Source organism: Anser brachyrhynchus (assembly GCF_964034855.1).
Source record: "Anser brachyrhynchus genome assembly, chromosome: 12".
NCBI classification, from domain to species: domain Eukaryota; kingdom Metazoa; phylum Chordata; class Aves; order Anseriformes; family Anatidae; genus Anser; species Anser brachyrhynchus.
The window spans coordinates 8,640,559-8,654,967 of NC_137707.1; the positions used below are offsets into that span (position 1 = coordinate 8,640,559).

General features: G+C 34.8%; 1 protein-coding gene across 2 annotated transcripts in view; it reads left to right on the top strand.

Annotated features, from left to right (window-relative positions):
* Positions 1 to 14,409, top strand: part of LOC308176731 (uncharacterized protein) — a 583,853-nt gene that overhangs the window by 287,716 nt on the left and 281,728 nt on the right. For both annotated transcript variants that reach the window (XR_013938546.1, XM_080552863.1), the window contains 4 exons: positions 94 to 235; positions 5,593 to 5,692; positions 7,568 to 7,616; positions 7,713 to 7,832. The gene's annotated coding sequence lies outside the window, so the exon portion shown is untranslated. The remainder of the gene's footprint in view (positions 1 to 93; positions 236 to 5,592; positions 5,693 to 7,567; positions 7,617 to 7,712; positions 7,833 to 14,409) is intronic.

The window sequence follows — 14,409 nt, forward strand, 5'->3', positions numbered from 1 at the left end:
CTGTAGATACTGCTCACTCACACAAATATATATGTTTATGTTCTTGCATTTTCATTTGCTGAAATGGATAGTAAAGTGAAACATTTGTTATAGGTGCAGCTCTGGCCATGATACAGGAAGCCGGTTCATGTTGAAGACCCACTGAAATCAGTAATGGGTCATTGGGATCCTCCTGCTATGGTAATTGATTGCCAAAACTGAGTCTGAAAACTGAAAGTAAAAATAGGATTTAAAGGTAGGATTTTCTTATAAGCTTTAATTTATTTACTTAGTACATTGCAGAGAGAAATAACTTTTTTGCATGTGACACGTTCAGATTAAGTGACTTTTGAGTATCATCAAAATTCACATTTTCATATACACACATTTTCATATACACACATTCACATACATTTTTCACCGATTTATTTTGTGACAGCAGAATCTGCTTAGACTGGGAGCCAGACTCATAAATCAGTTGTTTTAAACATATCATACAAATAAATAAATAAATAAATAGATCTCCAACACGGAAATCTCTGGGAAAACAGTAGAGGAGAGTAGTTATATATTTTTATTTACAGTATGTGGTATTTTTTATACATCAACAATTAGAGAAGGTTGGGTTTTTTTGTTGTTGTTTTTTCCTTTTTTTTTTTTAGTTTAAAATATCAACATAATCCAAAAACTGACAGATTTTTTAGCTATTACCTATATTCTCTTCCACATATAATATAGAGGGTTTTTTCCCTGCAATTCATTTTTTAAATACTTTTATGCTAAACACTGTTATTAATGTTAAACAGAAAATGAATAATTAATAATGACTATGATGAATCTAACTTTTGCAGTACATTGTTTAAAACAAACTCATTAATTTAAGAAGGACTTGGCCCCAGACCCAATTATGAAAGATGTGCTACTGATTTTAGTAAAAGCCGAGACACTCAACAAATCACAGGAGTTCTTGGCATATTTCTGGACACACATTCTAGCAATAAAACACAAGAAAACCTATCTGGACTTAGAGTTTTTCACTTTCAGTCAGGGCACTTAGGTTTTGGCACTTAATTCTGCTGGTCTTATCCTCATGTCATTCCAAACAAGAGTTAAGCACTCTAATAGTATCCAGCATGGCAGTCAATGGTAGATAGGCAGTCTTAATAACTGAAGTGATGATAAAGATGTTGCTTTTTTTTTTTTTTTTCCTTGAAGAGTGCTCAATTCATCGAATGGATTTGAGTGTCACTTGACCATGTAAAAATACTCCCTGGCCTCTGCCAAATTATTATATTTCCAGCTGACAAGGAAGGAAGAACATAAAACAGACCTTCAAAACTACAAAAAAAAAAAAAAAAGAGAGAGAGAGAGAAGCTAAATATATAATTATGGTCTTCTTTCCTTTACAGGTTTCTTAAAACTTGGAGTGAACCTTGCAAAGCACTTTAATACACCCTAAAATATAATGTACAGGGTGCTGTAAAAAAAAAAAAAAAAAAAAAAAAAAGATACTTCTAATTTTTTATTAGATTTAGATTTAGAAAAAAAAAAAAGAATCAAAATAAAAACTCACTGTAAAATGAGTTTAGCATCCTAACTTGGAGTAAATATTTGTAAGTAACACAGTAGGAAGTCTGAGCAGTTGAAGCTAGAATATCTGCATCCTTCATCTTTGCTTAAAGTTTGCCTGTTACATTTACTATTCTGTAATATGCCAAATATAAAACTTTTTATTATACTTCTATTGAAATTTCTGGATGTCCTCATAAAAGTCTAAATGTTAAAGGAACAATATTAATAAGTCATCTAGTTCTTTTTGCGTTCACACATATTTCTTGGCAGTAAAAGAATATTACATTGCACCAGCTGTGCAGAACAGAATTTTGATTCTTGTTCTGGGTCAGTTAAAATGTGCATATAACAAAATTTGAGTCTGGCATCTTATGCTAGAACTTAAGTCTTATTATATGCTGAATAGACTTTGAAGTTTTTTATTTGTTTGTTTTTTAATCTATGACCTCATTTAGCAAACACAGGAAGACTTCAAATAAAAAGCTGGTCATTTGAGTCTCTCCTTCATCTGAATTATATGAAATGATACAGTAATCATATATTCAGATGAACTAATTTTATACAGATTATGTTACTAATATAAAACTTGGTTCATCTATATTTGTCCGATTTCACAGCACGGCTTCCTCACTGGTGAGCTTGCTATTGCTTTTTGGGAGGTTTTTTTTTTGTGACTTCATAACTAATCTCAACAGTTATCTGGACCTGTATCCATTTTTTACTCTCTGATATACTTTAATTGGGTTTACATTTCAGACTGTCATTTTGCATGGCTTTTTTATCATACACAGTAAATATTTGACTTATAAAGGGCATGTCCCTTTTATCAACCTTAAAATGAAATGGTGTGTATAGTGTATAAGTGTATAGCCTTCAAAGGGGAAGCTTCCTATGAGTAAAACATCCTTTTACTAAGTTTCATCATTTCAAGGATTCTGTCCAAATTGTTGTCCCTAAAATTCCTCATAGAGACTTCAGTTCAGCTAAGCATGTATGAACAATCCCAGTGATCACACTTACACCAAGAGAACCTTCAGTCATATATTTCAGCAGATTGAAACCAGTGTTGATTTTCTCTGTTTAACTGCTTTGCTGAATCAGGGTTGTAATATCTTAAAATTGCTCAAATCCTTGCTCTCTATAAATGTGATTTCCCTGAATCTAAAATGTAACTTTTATTTGCTAGGTCAAGCATTCATACATAAAATCAATTCAGGTGCTTGATGTTCAGAACGTTTTTCCAGATTTGGTTTGGGGGTGTCTGTCATCAAATGTGCCCTGCTTTCTCAGTATTAAATAAATTAAACTGATTCTTTTAAACAATTGCTATTGAAAGCAGGTAAAAGACGTGACCATTCATATGGTCTTAAATTTATTATTCTCACATCTTAACAAGGGAATTCTTATGTCGTGGCAATTAAAACATTCTTCATATGCAAATTAGTATGATTTTTTTCCCCCGTTCTTGTGGGAGGCAAGATCATCTCACTTTCCAATTTAATATTTTAAGTATTTCATTTGTATTTATCTTTAAATAGACCTATTCTTGATAACCCTAAACCTACATTCTTTATTCATTTGGGTAAATTAAATTCTACAGTGCTTTTTCCCTCATACCTTCTTGTTTATCTTACCCAGTCTTTGCATTTATCATAACTATACCTTCATTTTTAAAAGTTATGTTGCATGTCTAAAATATCAAAAACTTTTATGTGCATTTACATATAAACCACTAATAAAACTGAGAGTTTTAAAATGGTGAGATTTTAGGTGTTTAAAAATTCTTGAAAGCTGTATTGCCTCTCTTCATCTTTAAGCACGTAAACAACTGGTAATTCTGTCTGTCCGCCATTTGCACAGGCAGGCTGTCTTCACTAGAAGTGAGCAGAACTGTCAGCACCTTTGCAACTAAACTACAGTCCCTTTGTTAAGTTATAGTATTGGCAAAAAATGCTAGAAGTCATTACTTTGTCTTGGTTAGTGTTTACCATTGGGGAATATATATTGGGCATCCCAGTGCAGTTTTGTTAGCGAGGGCTGTGGGGTGGCCTCTGTGAGGAGACCAGTGGCTGCTCTATGCTGGACACAGCCGGTTCCAGCCGGTTCCCCAACTGACACAGACACCACAGCTGAGGCCACCAGCCAAACTATGGGCACCTCTGTGAAAACATTTAAGAAGGGGAAAATGTTTCCCAGGTACTGAGGAAAAAAAAGTGAGAAACAGTCCTGTGAGCAACAAGGGCAGAGGAAGAGGATGGGGAGGAGGTGCTCGGGCCTAGATTCCCATGGGCTTGTGACATTTGCCTCACCCATGACTCTGAAAATTAGTATTGTTTTTCTCTAGATACAGCCTTCCTTTTGAAATAATTTCCACAGACTATGTGTTTTAGACCACCATGTTTGTGAGTGATTTTAAGACTTTTATTACAATAGGCTCTGAATCAAATTCCTTAAATATCATACTGATAATTTATCCCTTGCCATTTTATACAGTGATTATTTGAACATGAAATCTTAAGGAGCTCATGGTAGAAAAGAACAGAGATTTTTTTTTTCTTAAATATCCTTATTTGTCAAGTAAGGTTATTCAGCTGTTAGGCCTTTTAGTCATATTTAATGACAGTAATGTTCATCACTTTATGTTAATCAGATTAGATAGGTGTGGTTATGAGTGGAGATCTGAATATAATCAAAATGGATGAACTGCTGTACTTAATGACAAATATTTGCGGAGACAATAGGGAAAACATAATGTACTATGAACAAAAAATTCTGTAAATGAGATATTAGCAGAAAGAAAAGTCTCATTTTGACCATTTAAGCAGTTTTCTTGAACTCGTTTTTGAAGATTATATGATACAGACTGTCCAACATAGTGGTAACTTTCAGAGTAGGATGTCTAAATTAGTATACCTGTACATTTTGCAGTACTACAATAAAAAGTCTGTGTGGATATATCTCTTCCATGTAGGCTGGTAAATGTTTATGTCAATCTTGTTTCTGATGTTTAAGCCTATGAGGTTGTCAGGCAGTCATGCTTCCGTTGAGCGTTCCTGTAACTGCTTCTCATAGCTGAAAGGTTTGGTACCTGCATAGCTGGACCAGTCACTGATCCTTGTTATTTTTTCTGAAGTGGTTCTGTGCCACAATGCCCAACAAAACAGAGCTTGACTTACACAATGAGCTCAACACAAATCACAGCTGTGGAACACTTGCACCTTTTGCCTCTGTGGAGGAAATGCATACGTTTGGGAATCATGGAAAATAATCCACAATCAACTCATTTCAAAGTAGGTACAGTAGCCACATCATAGTTATAAACACTAGTTGGGGAGGACAAAGTAGCTGCAACAGCAAGACTGAGTAGTTTAGATTTTCCTATCTGGCACTCACTCACTCCTCTTCAATACAACTTGTTAGCTGATTTACCTGCTAATATGCTATTTTAAATCCCTTGTTACATCTTCTATGAAAGATCCAAAATAACTAACTCCAGGCTATGTGTTTCATTCTCTGGAATTACCAGTTTGTATGGATCTAGTCTCTTGTTTAATGCTCATCTCCTCCTCATAACTCTCTGTAGGATTTCAGGACTCTGTACATTACTAGTCAGTCTTTTTTCCAGGCAAAATACTAATATCTTCATTATCTGCTTAGTTTGTAACATTTCTTGATTCATAAGATGTTACTGAATTGTGATAATTTACAAGCATATATCTAAGTAATTGTATCTTTGAACTAAAAAGTCAGAAGTAGAACATACATGTGCATACCTCAGCTGAAGAAATTAATTTGTAGGGCATAACAAAAATTTTGTCTTGTGAATATTGGAAATGTTTTTCAGAATATATGCTTACAGTTATTATGAAGTGTGCATATCTCTGACAATGGGTAAATTAAGGTAATTATTCTTTCAGTTGTCACCAGTACTGAGAGAGTGCTGATCTACATTGTTTTCTACACAGCGTTGGTGCTATTATAGTGATCATGGCTTTAAACACTAGTCAAGGAGGACAAACAATAACAATATCATTTTCACAGCACCGTGTCTGCAGAGCTTGGAAAATATAGTGTGGAAATGGACGTCAGCATAGATAAACTCCATGGCTGCTGATTTTCCTTCTCTTCAGTATATTTGAAGGTAATATTTTCTGACATTTATTATATCAGTAGACAGGAAAAAATGGCAGAGAGGAAACAAAGACTGATTGATTGAAGAACAAAATTTTGACCATTCTCAGTGACTCTTAAATGAGAAAAGCCCCTGTTTGGAATACACACTGTTTGCCCATTGTAGAAGCCGTAGAAAAGAGGTAAAATTAAATCCAACTCTATAGAAGAGGTAGAAGCAGAAGAGTGCTTACATTCTCTGCAGCATTTAAACAGGATTTCAGCTCCTGCACTTCCTGGAGCCAAGAGGAATGTCATCTGCCTACTACTGCTGTATGGGAATCAAGAAAGATTGTCAGATGCATTGTAAGGTCGTCTCCAAATAGGCATAGAACCTTCACTGTGAAGTGGACAGGTGCATGGGGATTTATTTTTGAAGGATGAAGAATTCTTTCTAGCATAGCCAGTACTGGGAATATTTATCACATACAGCAAGAATATAGGGATGCAAAAAGTTCTACCTTTGTGGTTCCCACCTCTCCCTTTTTATTTTTAAGGGAAGGACTTGGTAAGTAATCATTCCAAACTTGCTGGGGGCCATAATGTGTTCATCTAAGGTATTGGAAAAACATGCATAAGTAGATTAAAATCAGATGCCAAGATAGGCTGAAATTGGATGGCTGCAGTTGTTCCCAGCCCAGCTGCCTGCCTTACTCTCCTGAAGAATGACCAGTTTCCCTCATCATATGGGTGTGAGATTATTTAGGGTGGATTTTAGTGTTTCATGTTAAAAAGGTAAGTAGAAAGGAGTGTTACAGTTACCATTACAGAATTTGTCAGTGTCAGTATACCTTTTAGTTTGGGGTTTTAAAGTTAAGGGAGGGAAAAGATGGGAAAAAACTTGCCTAAAAGTTCATTCCAAGTTAGGTGAAAGATATCCCAAGAATATCCCAGGTTGGAAGGAACCCACAGGTATGATTGAGTGCAACTCCCGGTTCCACACAGGACTACCTGAAAACTAAATTTTTGTTTGAGAGCATTGTCCAGATGGTTCTTGAACTCCAGCATGGTTGGTGCTGTGACCACTTCCCAGAAGAGCCTGTTCCAGTGCCCAAACACCCTCTCAGTGCAGAACCTTTTCCTAACACCCTTGCCTGACCCTCCGCTGTCCCAGCTCCATGCCGTTTCTTTGGCTCCTGTCGCTGTCCCCAGAGAGCAGAGCTCAGCGCCTGCCCCTCTGCTCCCCTCATGAGGAAGCTGCAGGCCACCATGAGGCCTCCCCTCAAGTCTCCTCTGCTCCGGGCTGAACAAACCAAGGGACCTCAGAGGTGGGAAGACGTTCCACATGTGCAAGATTTCTCAGGAAAAACAAGCAACCATATCATAATTTCAGTTTGTTATTTGAGGAAACAGAGGCCATATTAGTTCCCCAGTGATGAATAATGAATAAGAAATCAGACTCACACAGGTGTTTTTCCAAGAGTGGTTCAGGAACAGGAAGGAAGGATCCTTTCAAATAAGCTGGTAGTCACTGTTCTACTTACATCCATGATGAGAATGTTTGTAAAGATGCTTGTTTCACAGGAGTATTTTCTGGGGCCTTCCTTTATTGTGTACAAGAAAGGTTCACGGGGTATTTCCCAAGGGTGCCTTTAGTATCCTGCACAAGGTGGATAGAGAGTAAAACAGATTCACTTCTGCAAATGAGGGAAAGATGGGTGAATTGTGCTCTCTCTGTGCTGAATCACTTCACTGGCAGTCATTATCAGCAACATAAAGGTATATAATTAGCAAATGACCATTTTGTTCACTGGAACGCTAGAAGCTAGTATTTAACATAGCTTCAATTACATAAAGCTAGCAAAATTTTGTATTACCAATAACTTTTAATTTTTTTTTCTTTCAGACTGAGTGTCTGAGTGTGAAAAAACTAGTACAACAGTTTTCACTTCTAGGTAAATTGTAGTTGATATTTATTCATTAATTTATTTTGGAAGACTGTTATTAGGCATAAAATATTTACTCCTACTATACTATTTTATTTCTTCAAGAAAGCTCAGGCAGCCTAATGAAGAAAGCATTTTGTTTTCAACATGATTTTCCCGGTTTGTTAACTAACACGGAGAAAAAAGTAAGCCGTGATCGACTTTGAAAGAGTTCAACTTTAACTTGTAAGTAGTTCACAAAATTCTATATCAGTAAATACTTGTTATTGCTCAAGTAAGATTTTGCTAGAGTAAAAGCAAATATTTTTATTCATGTGAGCATCTACTAACAGACTGTGGTGATTTGTTAAAGTCAAGTAAGCAAAAGGAACACCTGGAGGAAGACAGTAATGAGGTTTGCATAGAAAACAAATATGATCTAGTTTTGGTCCCTCATATAGTCCTGCATCTGTGCTTCTTTCTTTTATTGAACGTTTTGTATTTTCTGGATGAGTTATTACCCTTGTAATTGATAGGCCAGTTAGTTGCCAATAATCTTGGAACTAACTAGTTGCATTAGGCTGCTGCTGTTGTGTTTGGCCAAAGATCCTGATGTTTGTTCCAGGAGGGCTCTCTATTACTCTAAGGGAAAATGGCAGATACACAACTCCTTTTTATTTATTTATTGTTGTTATTTTTTTGGCAAGGCATAAAGGTGTATGGATAGAGGAGGCAGTGAAAACTTTCTTTGAAAAGATTAAAAAAACAAATATTGGCTTCATGTTTCTTACACTTAAAACAAACAAACAAACAAACAAAAAACACTCTTATTGAATTTACATATCAACCAATAAAGGGAGAATGTATCAGAAATTGTTTGACTGTGCTGTAGTACATTCTTATTTTTATCCTTGTTATTTGTGTTGGCTTTTTGGTTGGCTTTTTTCCATGACTATATTCTTGCAGTAGATATAGGCTTGTAAACTGCTTTAATCTTTCCTTCAGGAATAATTTAATCTTGGGGAATATGTTCTCTAACATCTTTCATGACTTTTTAATGTTCTTGGTCAGCCCATGAAATAGAGTTGGCATTTAGAAGATCTTTAAGTTGTTAATTATTGTGTTTCCAGATCCTCTGTGAATGTAATTTGTATAATATATCACATACCATAAAAAAGGCAGAAAACTTATTGTCAAATTAGAACTTTTAATATACCAGTAAATTTTGATGACAATGTTGTAAAAAGAAAAACTTTCCTTTGCAATAGCTTTTCACATGTGCCTTACTGAGCTGCTTATGGTACAGCTTCAAAAAGAGTAATGATATGTATCAGCTATAAGTAGCCTAGAGTAATCCTTAATAAAGCCTTAATAAAGTGTTCTTTGAACTACTGTATCTTGACTGTTTGTAATCATGTTCTGTGCACAAAAAAAGTAACAAACATTCAAAATATTTATGACAATATGCTATGTTCCTGGATGTTCAAACAGTATCACATCCTGGGGAATGCCGATTGGTTTTGTTCTTTGTGGGTTTTGTTTGTTCGTTTTTAGTTTTTAGGCTTTGTTTTTATTTTTCTAATTAAGAAACATTATCTTTCAGATTTAGTATAGTTTTATACAGTTACAATATTAATTAGTCTGTCACAGGAAAAAAAAAAAAAAGAGCTTAAATACTATAATGTATACCTGTAATCAAAAGGAATAGGCATACCTACAGATCTGCTCTTTTGTATGGCTATAAAGTACTTCAGTCTTCAAATTGTTATGGATCCAATACCTTTCTTTGAAAGGTGAAAGCTATTGATCTGGATCACAGGAAGATTTTGATTTTTGGAACTGGAGTAATCTTGTGTCACTGAAGATGTTCATAAAGTAGGTGTCACTTGAGAAATAGATGTCATTTGAACTAGTCCTTTAGGCTGCCTTTATAGTTGAAAAGCAGGGACTCTTTGTCTTATCCTAAGATACTCACTTCAGGATGACATGAATCATGCTGTAGAGGGTACCTATTTTTCTTCTTTGACTCTACATCAGTTGAGAAGACTGGCAGAGCTATAGGTGTGTATATCTTGACAGTTAAATCTCAGCTGTAGTGTTTTGGTAGTTTATAGAACTAAACTTTTCTATTTTACCTGCCTGTGAAATTGGTTTCGTGTGAAGACTAAAATCTCTCAGAAAATAAAGTTATCTCGTTTTTCTAGTCCAGTTACCCCAGCCCTCTGGCAGCCTGATCTATCTGTGGTCTAATAGGAGCACAGAAGGAACAGAACAGGGAATATGGTATTTCAGAAAGGAAACTAGCTTTCTTGTGACTGTATTGATCACAGTTGCAAAATATCAGCTCACTGAAGAGGTTTTGCAAGAATGGGAAGACAAGATACAACCCAAGTAAAAGAACAGGAGACCTAGACCTGAAGAGTTACATCCAGTTATAATAAGCCTAGGAACCTCAATGGAAGCACTATGTCTGAACTTGCATATATAGAGTAGAATTAAAAAATGAAATGGCTAATGTCTGCTCATGAGTTTACATCCTCAAAGCGCTCATTGGGGTGTTAGAACCTCGTCTAAAAATGACTGCAGCGGCTCTGTTTCACAACCTTGGATTATCTGAGTAACACCAAGGCACTGTAATTGCAACTCTTTAAATTTTCAACACTATGATTTGTTTTAGTTAGGGCTCTCTTTTGAGTACTTAAGTCTTGCATATACATTTTTAATTTCAATTGCTTCATTGAATTGTATTATATACCTACTAAAAATGCAATATAACAAACTATCACAGTTTTGTGCATAAGTTACAGATGCACAAAATGTAATTACACATTACCTAGCATTTTCTTGTGCTATAAAATTACTGAACTTGGAGAAAAGTGTTAACAGCAACAAAAAGAAATTTTATGGGGATTTTAACTTTCTGTGTACATGCTTTATTTGTTTCTAATAGCTGTAAGTTAATCGCTATTAAATACTGATGTTCTAATACTGAGTTTTAGCTTGGAATAAATATAAAATAATTTATCCTTAGATGGAGCTCCGATATTTGTACTCAAAGTAAACAATGTGCTTCTCGGTGGAAGAGAGGCTAAAATTTGTACAGAACTGTAAAGTTTAAAACCTCTTCCAAAATATTGTTGTTATAAACATTGGTCTTCAGCCCAAGTCAAACATTAGGTAGTTGTTATTGCAGACTGGTTGTAGAAAACAAACTACAGTTTCGGTTTATACAGGATATGCAGCACTTTTCTTTGAAACACTTATTTTCATTTCCTCTTGGATATAATACCATAACTACAAGATGCGCTTGATCCAACATGTTAACTCCTTAAACAGCCAAAGAAGAAATGCAAATTAAGATATAACTTTAACGTAAGTAATTTATTAATTTATAATTGCAGATTGTTTGTAGCAGTATAAAAATAAAGACTGTTCAGGTTATGCATTTACTGTATACTGCCTGATATTTAAGACATTTTATTCTTAAAGTCAGGAATTCTGACCTCGCCTTGGGAGTAAGACAATGCAGTTTTTCTTCTGTTTTTATGTGTGAAATAAACAGTGTGGCTTGAATATGAAGAGATCTAAAATTTATTTTAAACGTAGCCATATGCAGCTTCAAGTAATTTTTTTTTTTTTTTAATCCTAGATCTGGTCAATAATAAATGAGTTTTAGAATTTAAATCAAGACACAGTGGATTTCTCATGGTACATTATTGATAAAGCACACTTATTGTAACAACATTTTCCAAGGGAAAATACATTATTTGCTGGTGATGTTATTGTAAACTCTTACATAAGGCTCTATTAAGCTTTTCAAAATATTTTTTTGTACATTGGAGGAAGTTTTATAAAGAGCCTCTAAAATAATTAGATGATATAATGTAACTCATTACCTTAATGAATAAAATACTATTCTTAGAGTAAGTCTTCAAATTCACTTTTCTGTATTGCTCAAAAATATGTGATGATAATGATGTATTTCTGAATATTACAAATATTTCAATTAAATTTTAGAAAATTTTCCTTCTTTTCTAATAGCTTATTGAAAAAATATATACAGGAAATAAGAACTGCTAGCTAGAAAAACATAAAGGAATTTCTTGTAATTTCCCAACATTCCACCATAATTGATAATTCTGAGATATTTTAATCTACTGGGGTGGGATTGTTCTGCACTGCTCAGGTCAACTTGTCTTCTGATTTCTACTACTATTGAAATTCAAAAGTAGTTTCAAAACTCCACCCTAGATGTATGAATATTAGCAGATGTATGTTCTTGTGGGGATCCCATATTCTTATAACCTGTACCACTTCTATTTCGAAATATTACAGTCCATCTGCTCACTTGCAGATAATTTCCACTTGTAATTTGTCCAAGGGAATGTGTTAATACATATTTCATGAATAGTGTAATAATCTTGATCTATCCATGCTGCTTGAGCTTTGACAAGGATGGTGTGACCTTGAGTTTAGAGGATAGTACCAAAAACTGAAGTGGTACCGTCTAAGCAAGTACTTCTATAAAGATAGTTCGGGCTAGCACCAAAAACTAAAGTGGTACCATCTAAGCAAGTAAATACGTCTAAGTACTAAGTAGTGCTCAGATGCTCTCCTGGGTGTTTTAACCTTTTCATCTTAAACCACTTTTTGCTTAAGAATATATATGTATCTCTGTGTGTATGTATTTAAGTATACATACTAATGTTTTGGGGGACATATAGTTCAGTACACAGTCTTTCAGGAAGGAAGTATTCAGGTTTACTAAGTTTTAACAAAATGCTACTCTAGGAGTAGTTATTCGCTGTTAACAGTGTGTTTTATAGTTTATCTTGGCTTGCAAAATGCTGACAATTTAAGCTCTTAACTGAGGGTACAGTTTAAAACTGGAAGTTCGTATATTTGGGAGAAAATCAAGAACAAGATGCAAATATATTAATTTGAATGTACCTGTTCCTTGAAGGTTGTTAAGTGAACTGGAAAAGTCTAAAATTAGAAAAGAAGAAAAGGATGAACCAAGACATGTTTGCTCCCCTTAACCAGTCTGAAATCAGGGAAGACAACTAGCATTTCATACCCAGTTCAGGAAAAAAAAAACAAACAGATATTTAATTATGTAATGACAGGCTGTGGAAACTGGGATTCACAATTCTGATTCTGCATAAATTTATGTAAATGAGATAGCCAAAGAACTGAAGAAAATCATGCAAAACAGTACTTGTGGGTATAGGGTTTTTTTAATAGGCCTTTATTTTCTGCATTTGTGGATAAGCAATTAATCTTTTAAACACCAAGCTTGTTTGGTTGTGCAGCGTGATAACTTGTAGCATACATTTTTCCTGCGTGGCGAATGATAGGCTTATCTGTCTACCTGTGCATGCAGAGAGCTAGAGAAAATCTTAAGGCTGGGTGAGCGGGTGGCTCCATTGAGGGCTCCAATAGAGCTGTCATAATTGATACCAGTTGGATTGTTTTGCCATCCAGATTTTTTCCATGCTTTTTTTTTTTTTAATTGTTTTTCCCTATGGCTTGGATTTTCATACTTATCTGTTACTATAAAATGAACTTAAAAAAAAAAAAATTCATTTTGCTGCTATTGTTCTATTAATTATTCCAGTAATCTGATGCTTCATAGGCAGGTCTGTACATGGAGTAAGGAAAACCACAGGATCTCACTTATTGGCATTAGAACTTTTAAACATTGACAGTAATTTCAGTGTGCTTGAAATGATGTTCCTCGCTTGTTAATTTTAACTGGAGCTTTTTTTAACAACTTGTTTATACTGATAGATGTTTTAATTCTTTATGGCTGTATATGTGAGGAATATGGCTAGCAAGAAGAAGAAACGTTTTCAGTATTAATCATTTTTTTCAGTATTGGTCAAAATCACAAGTATTTTCAAGAAATGTCATGTTTTTAAGTTATGAACTTATATTTAAAATCCTCTTACTTACGTAAGTGCAACCTTACTGAAGTAAATGGGAATGTTTCCAACTAGCTGGAACTACAGCAAAAGCTGCATTTCTTATCTAAATAGATAAATCTGTGACTGTTAATATCAAATCATATGTAATTATATTTACAAGAATAATAGGACATGGATGGATGGTTAGCAGAGCCTAATAAGTGCATTAGATTTCAGCATGTTTGGTGATGGTTGCAATGTTAATTAACAGCATTAGAAAGGGAATTTTTTGCTACTTGGGAAGTCTTCCTGACATGAAGAAGGAAGTTGATTTCAGCCCTGCATCATTAATCATATCTGCCTACAGCTAAGAAAGTGTCACCTGTGTATATTTTGCTTTCTGCTGTGTGTTGCTGATGAAGATACTGACATACAAAACAGAAGTAATTGGATTTGTGCTAGAAGGCAATGGCAAAAGTAAAAAGCAGTGAATTGGAATGTGCTTTGTGACTGACCTTTGTGAAGAATGCCTTAGGCACCTCCATGTGGTGTCTGTCATTATTAATGGTGACTGTAGATTCAAGTTTGTTTAAACAGTCATACACATGAATTGTTTTTGCATGCATCTTATCTGTGATAGATCCTACACACAATCTTTGCATGATGGCAAGGAGCAATAGCCTGCAGGTTTAGAGAATTATCCAAGGGGACCTTTGGCCTCTGTATTCATCATTGCTGTTGTATTTCTTGGAGGTGGAAAATAAAGAAACTTCTTAATGTACTGTCCCATGAGTAGGCAATGAACAAGATTAAGTCTTCCCACATGAGGGAGTGCACTAGACATTAGCTATTTCTTAGGTTGTGTTTGGGATTGTTCCATAACAAAACAAAGCTGGCCTAGGAACTGGCTTCCCTGG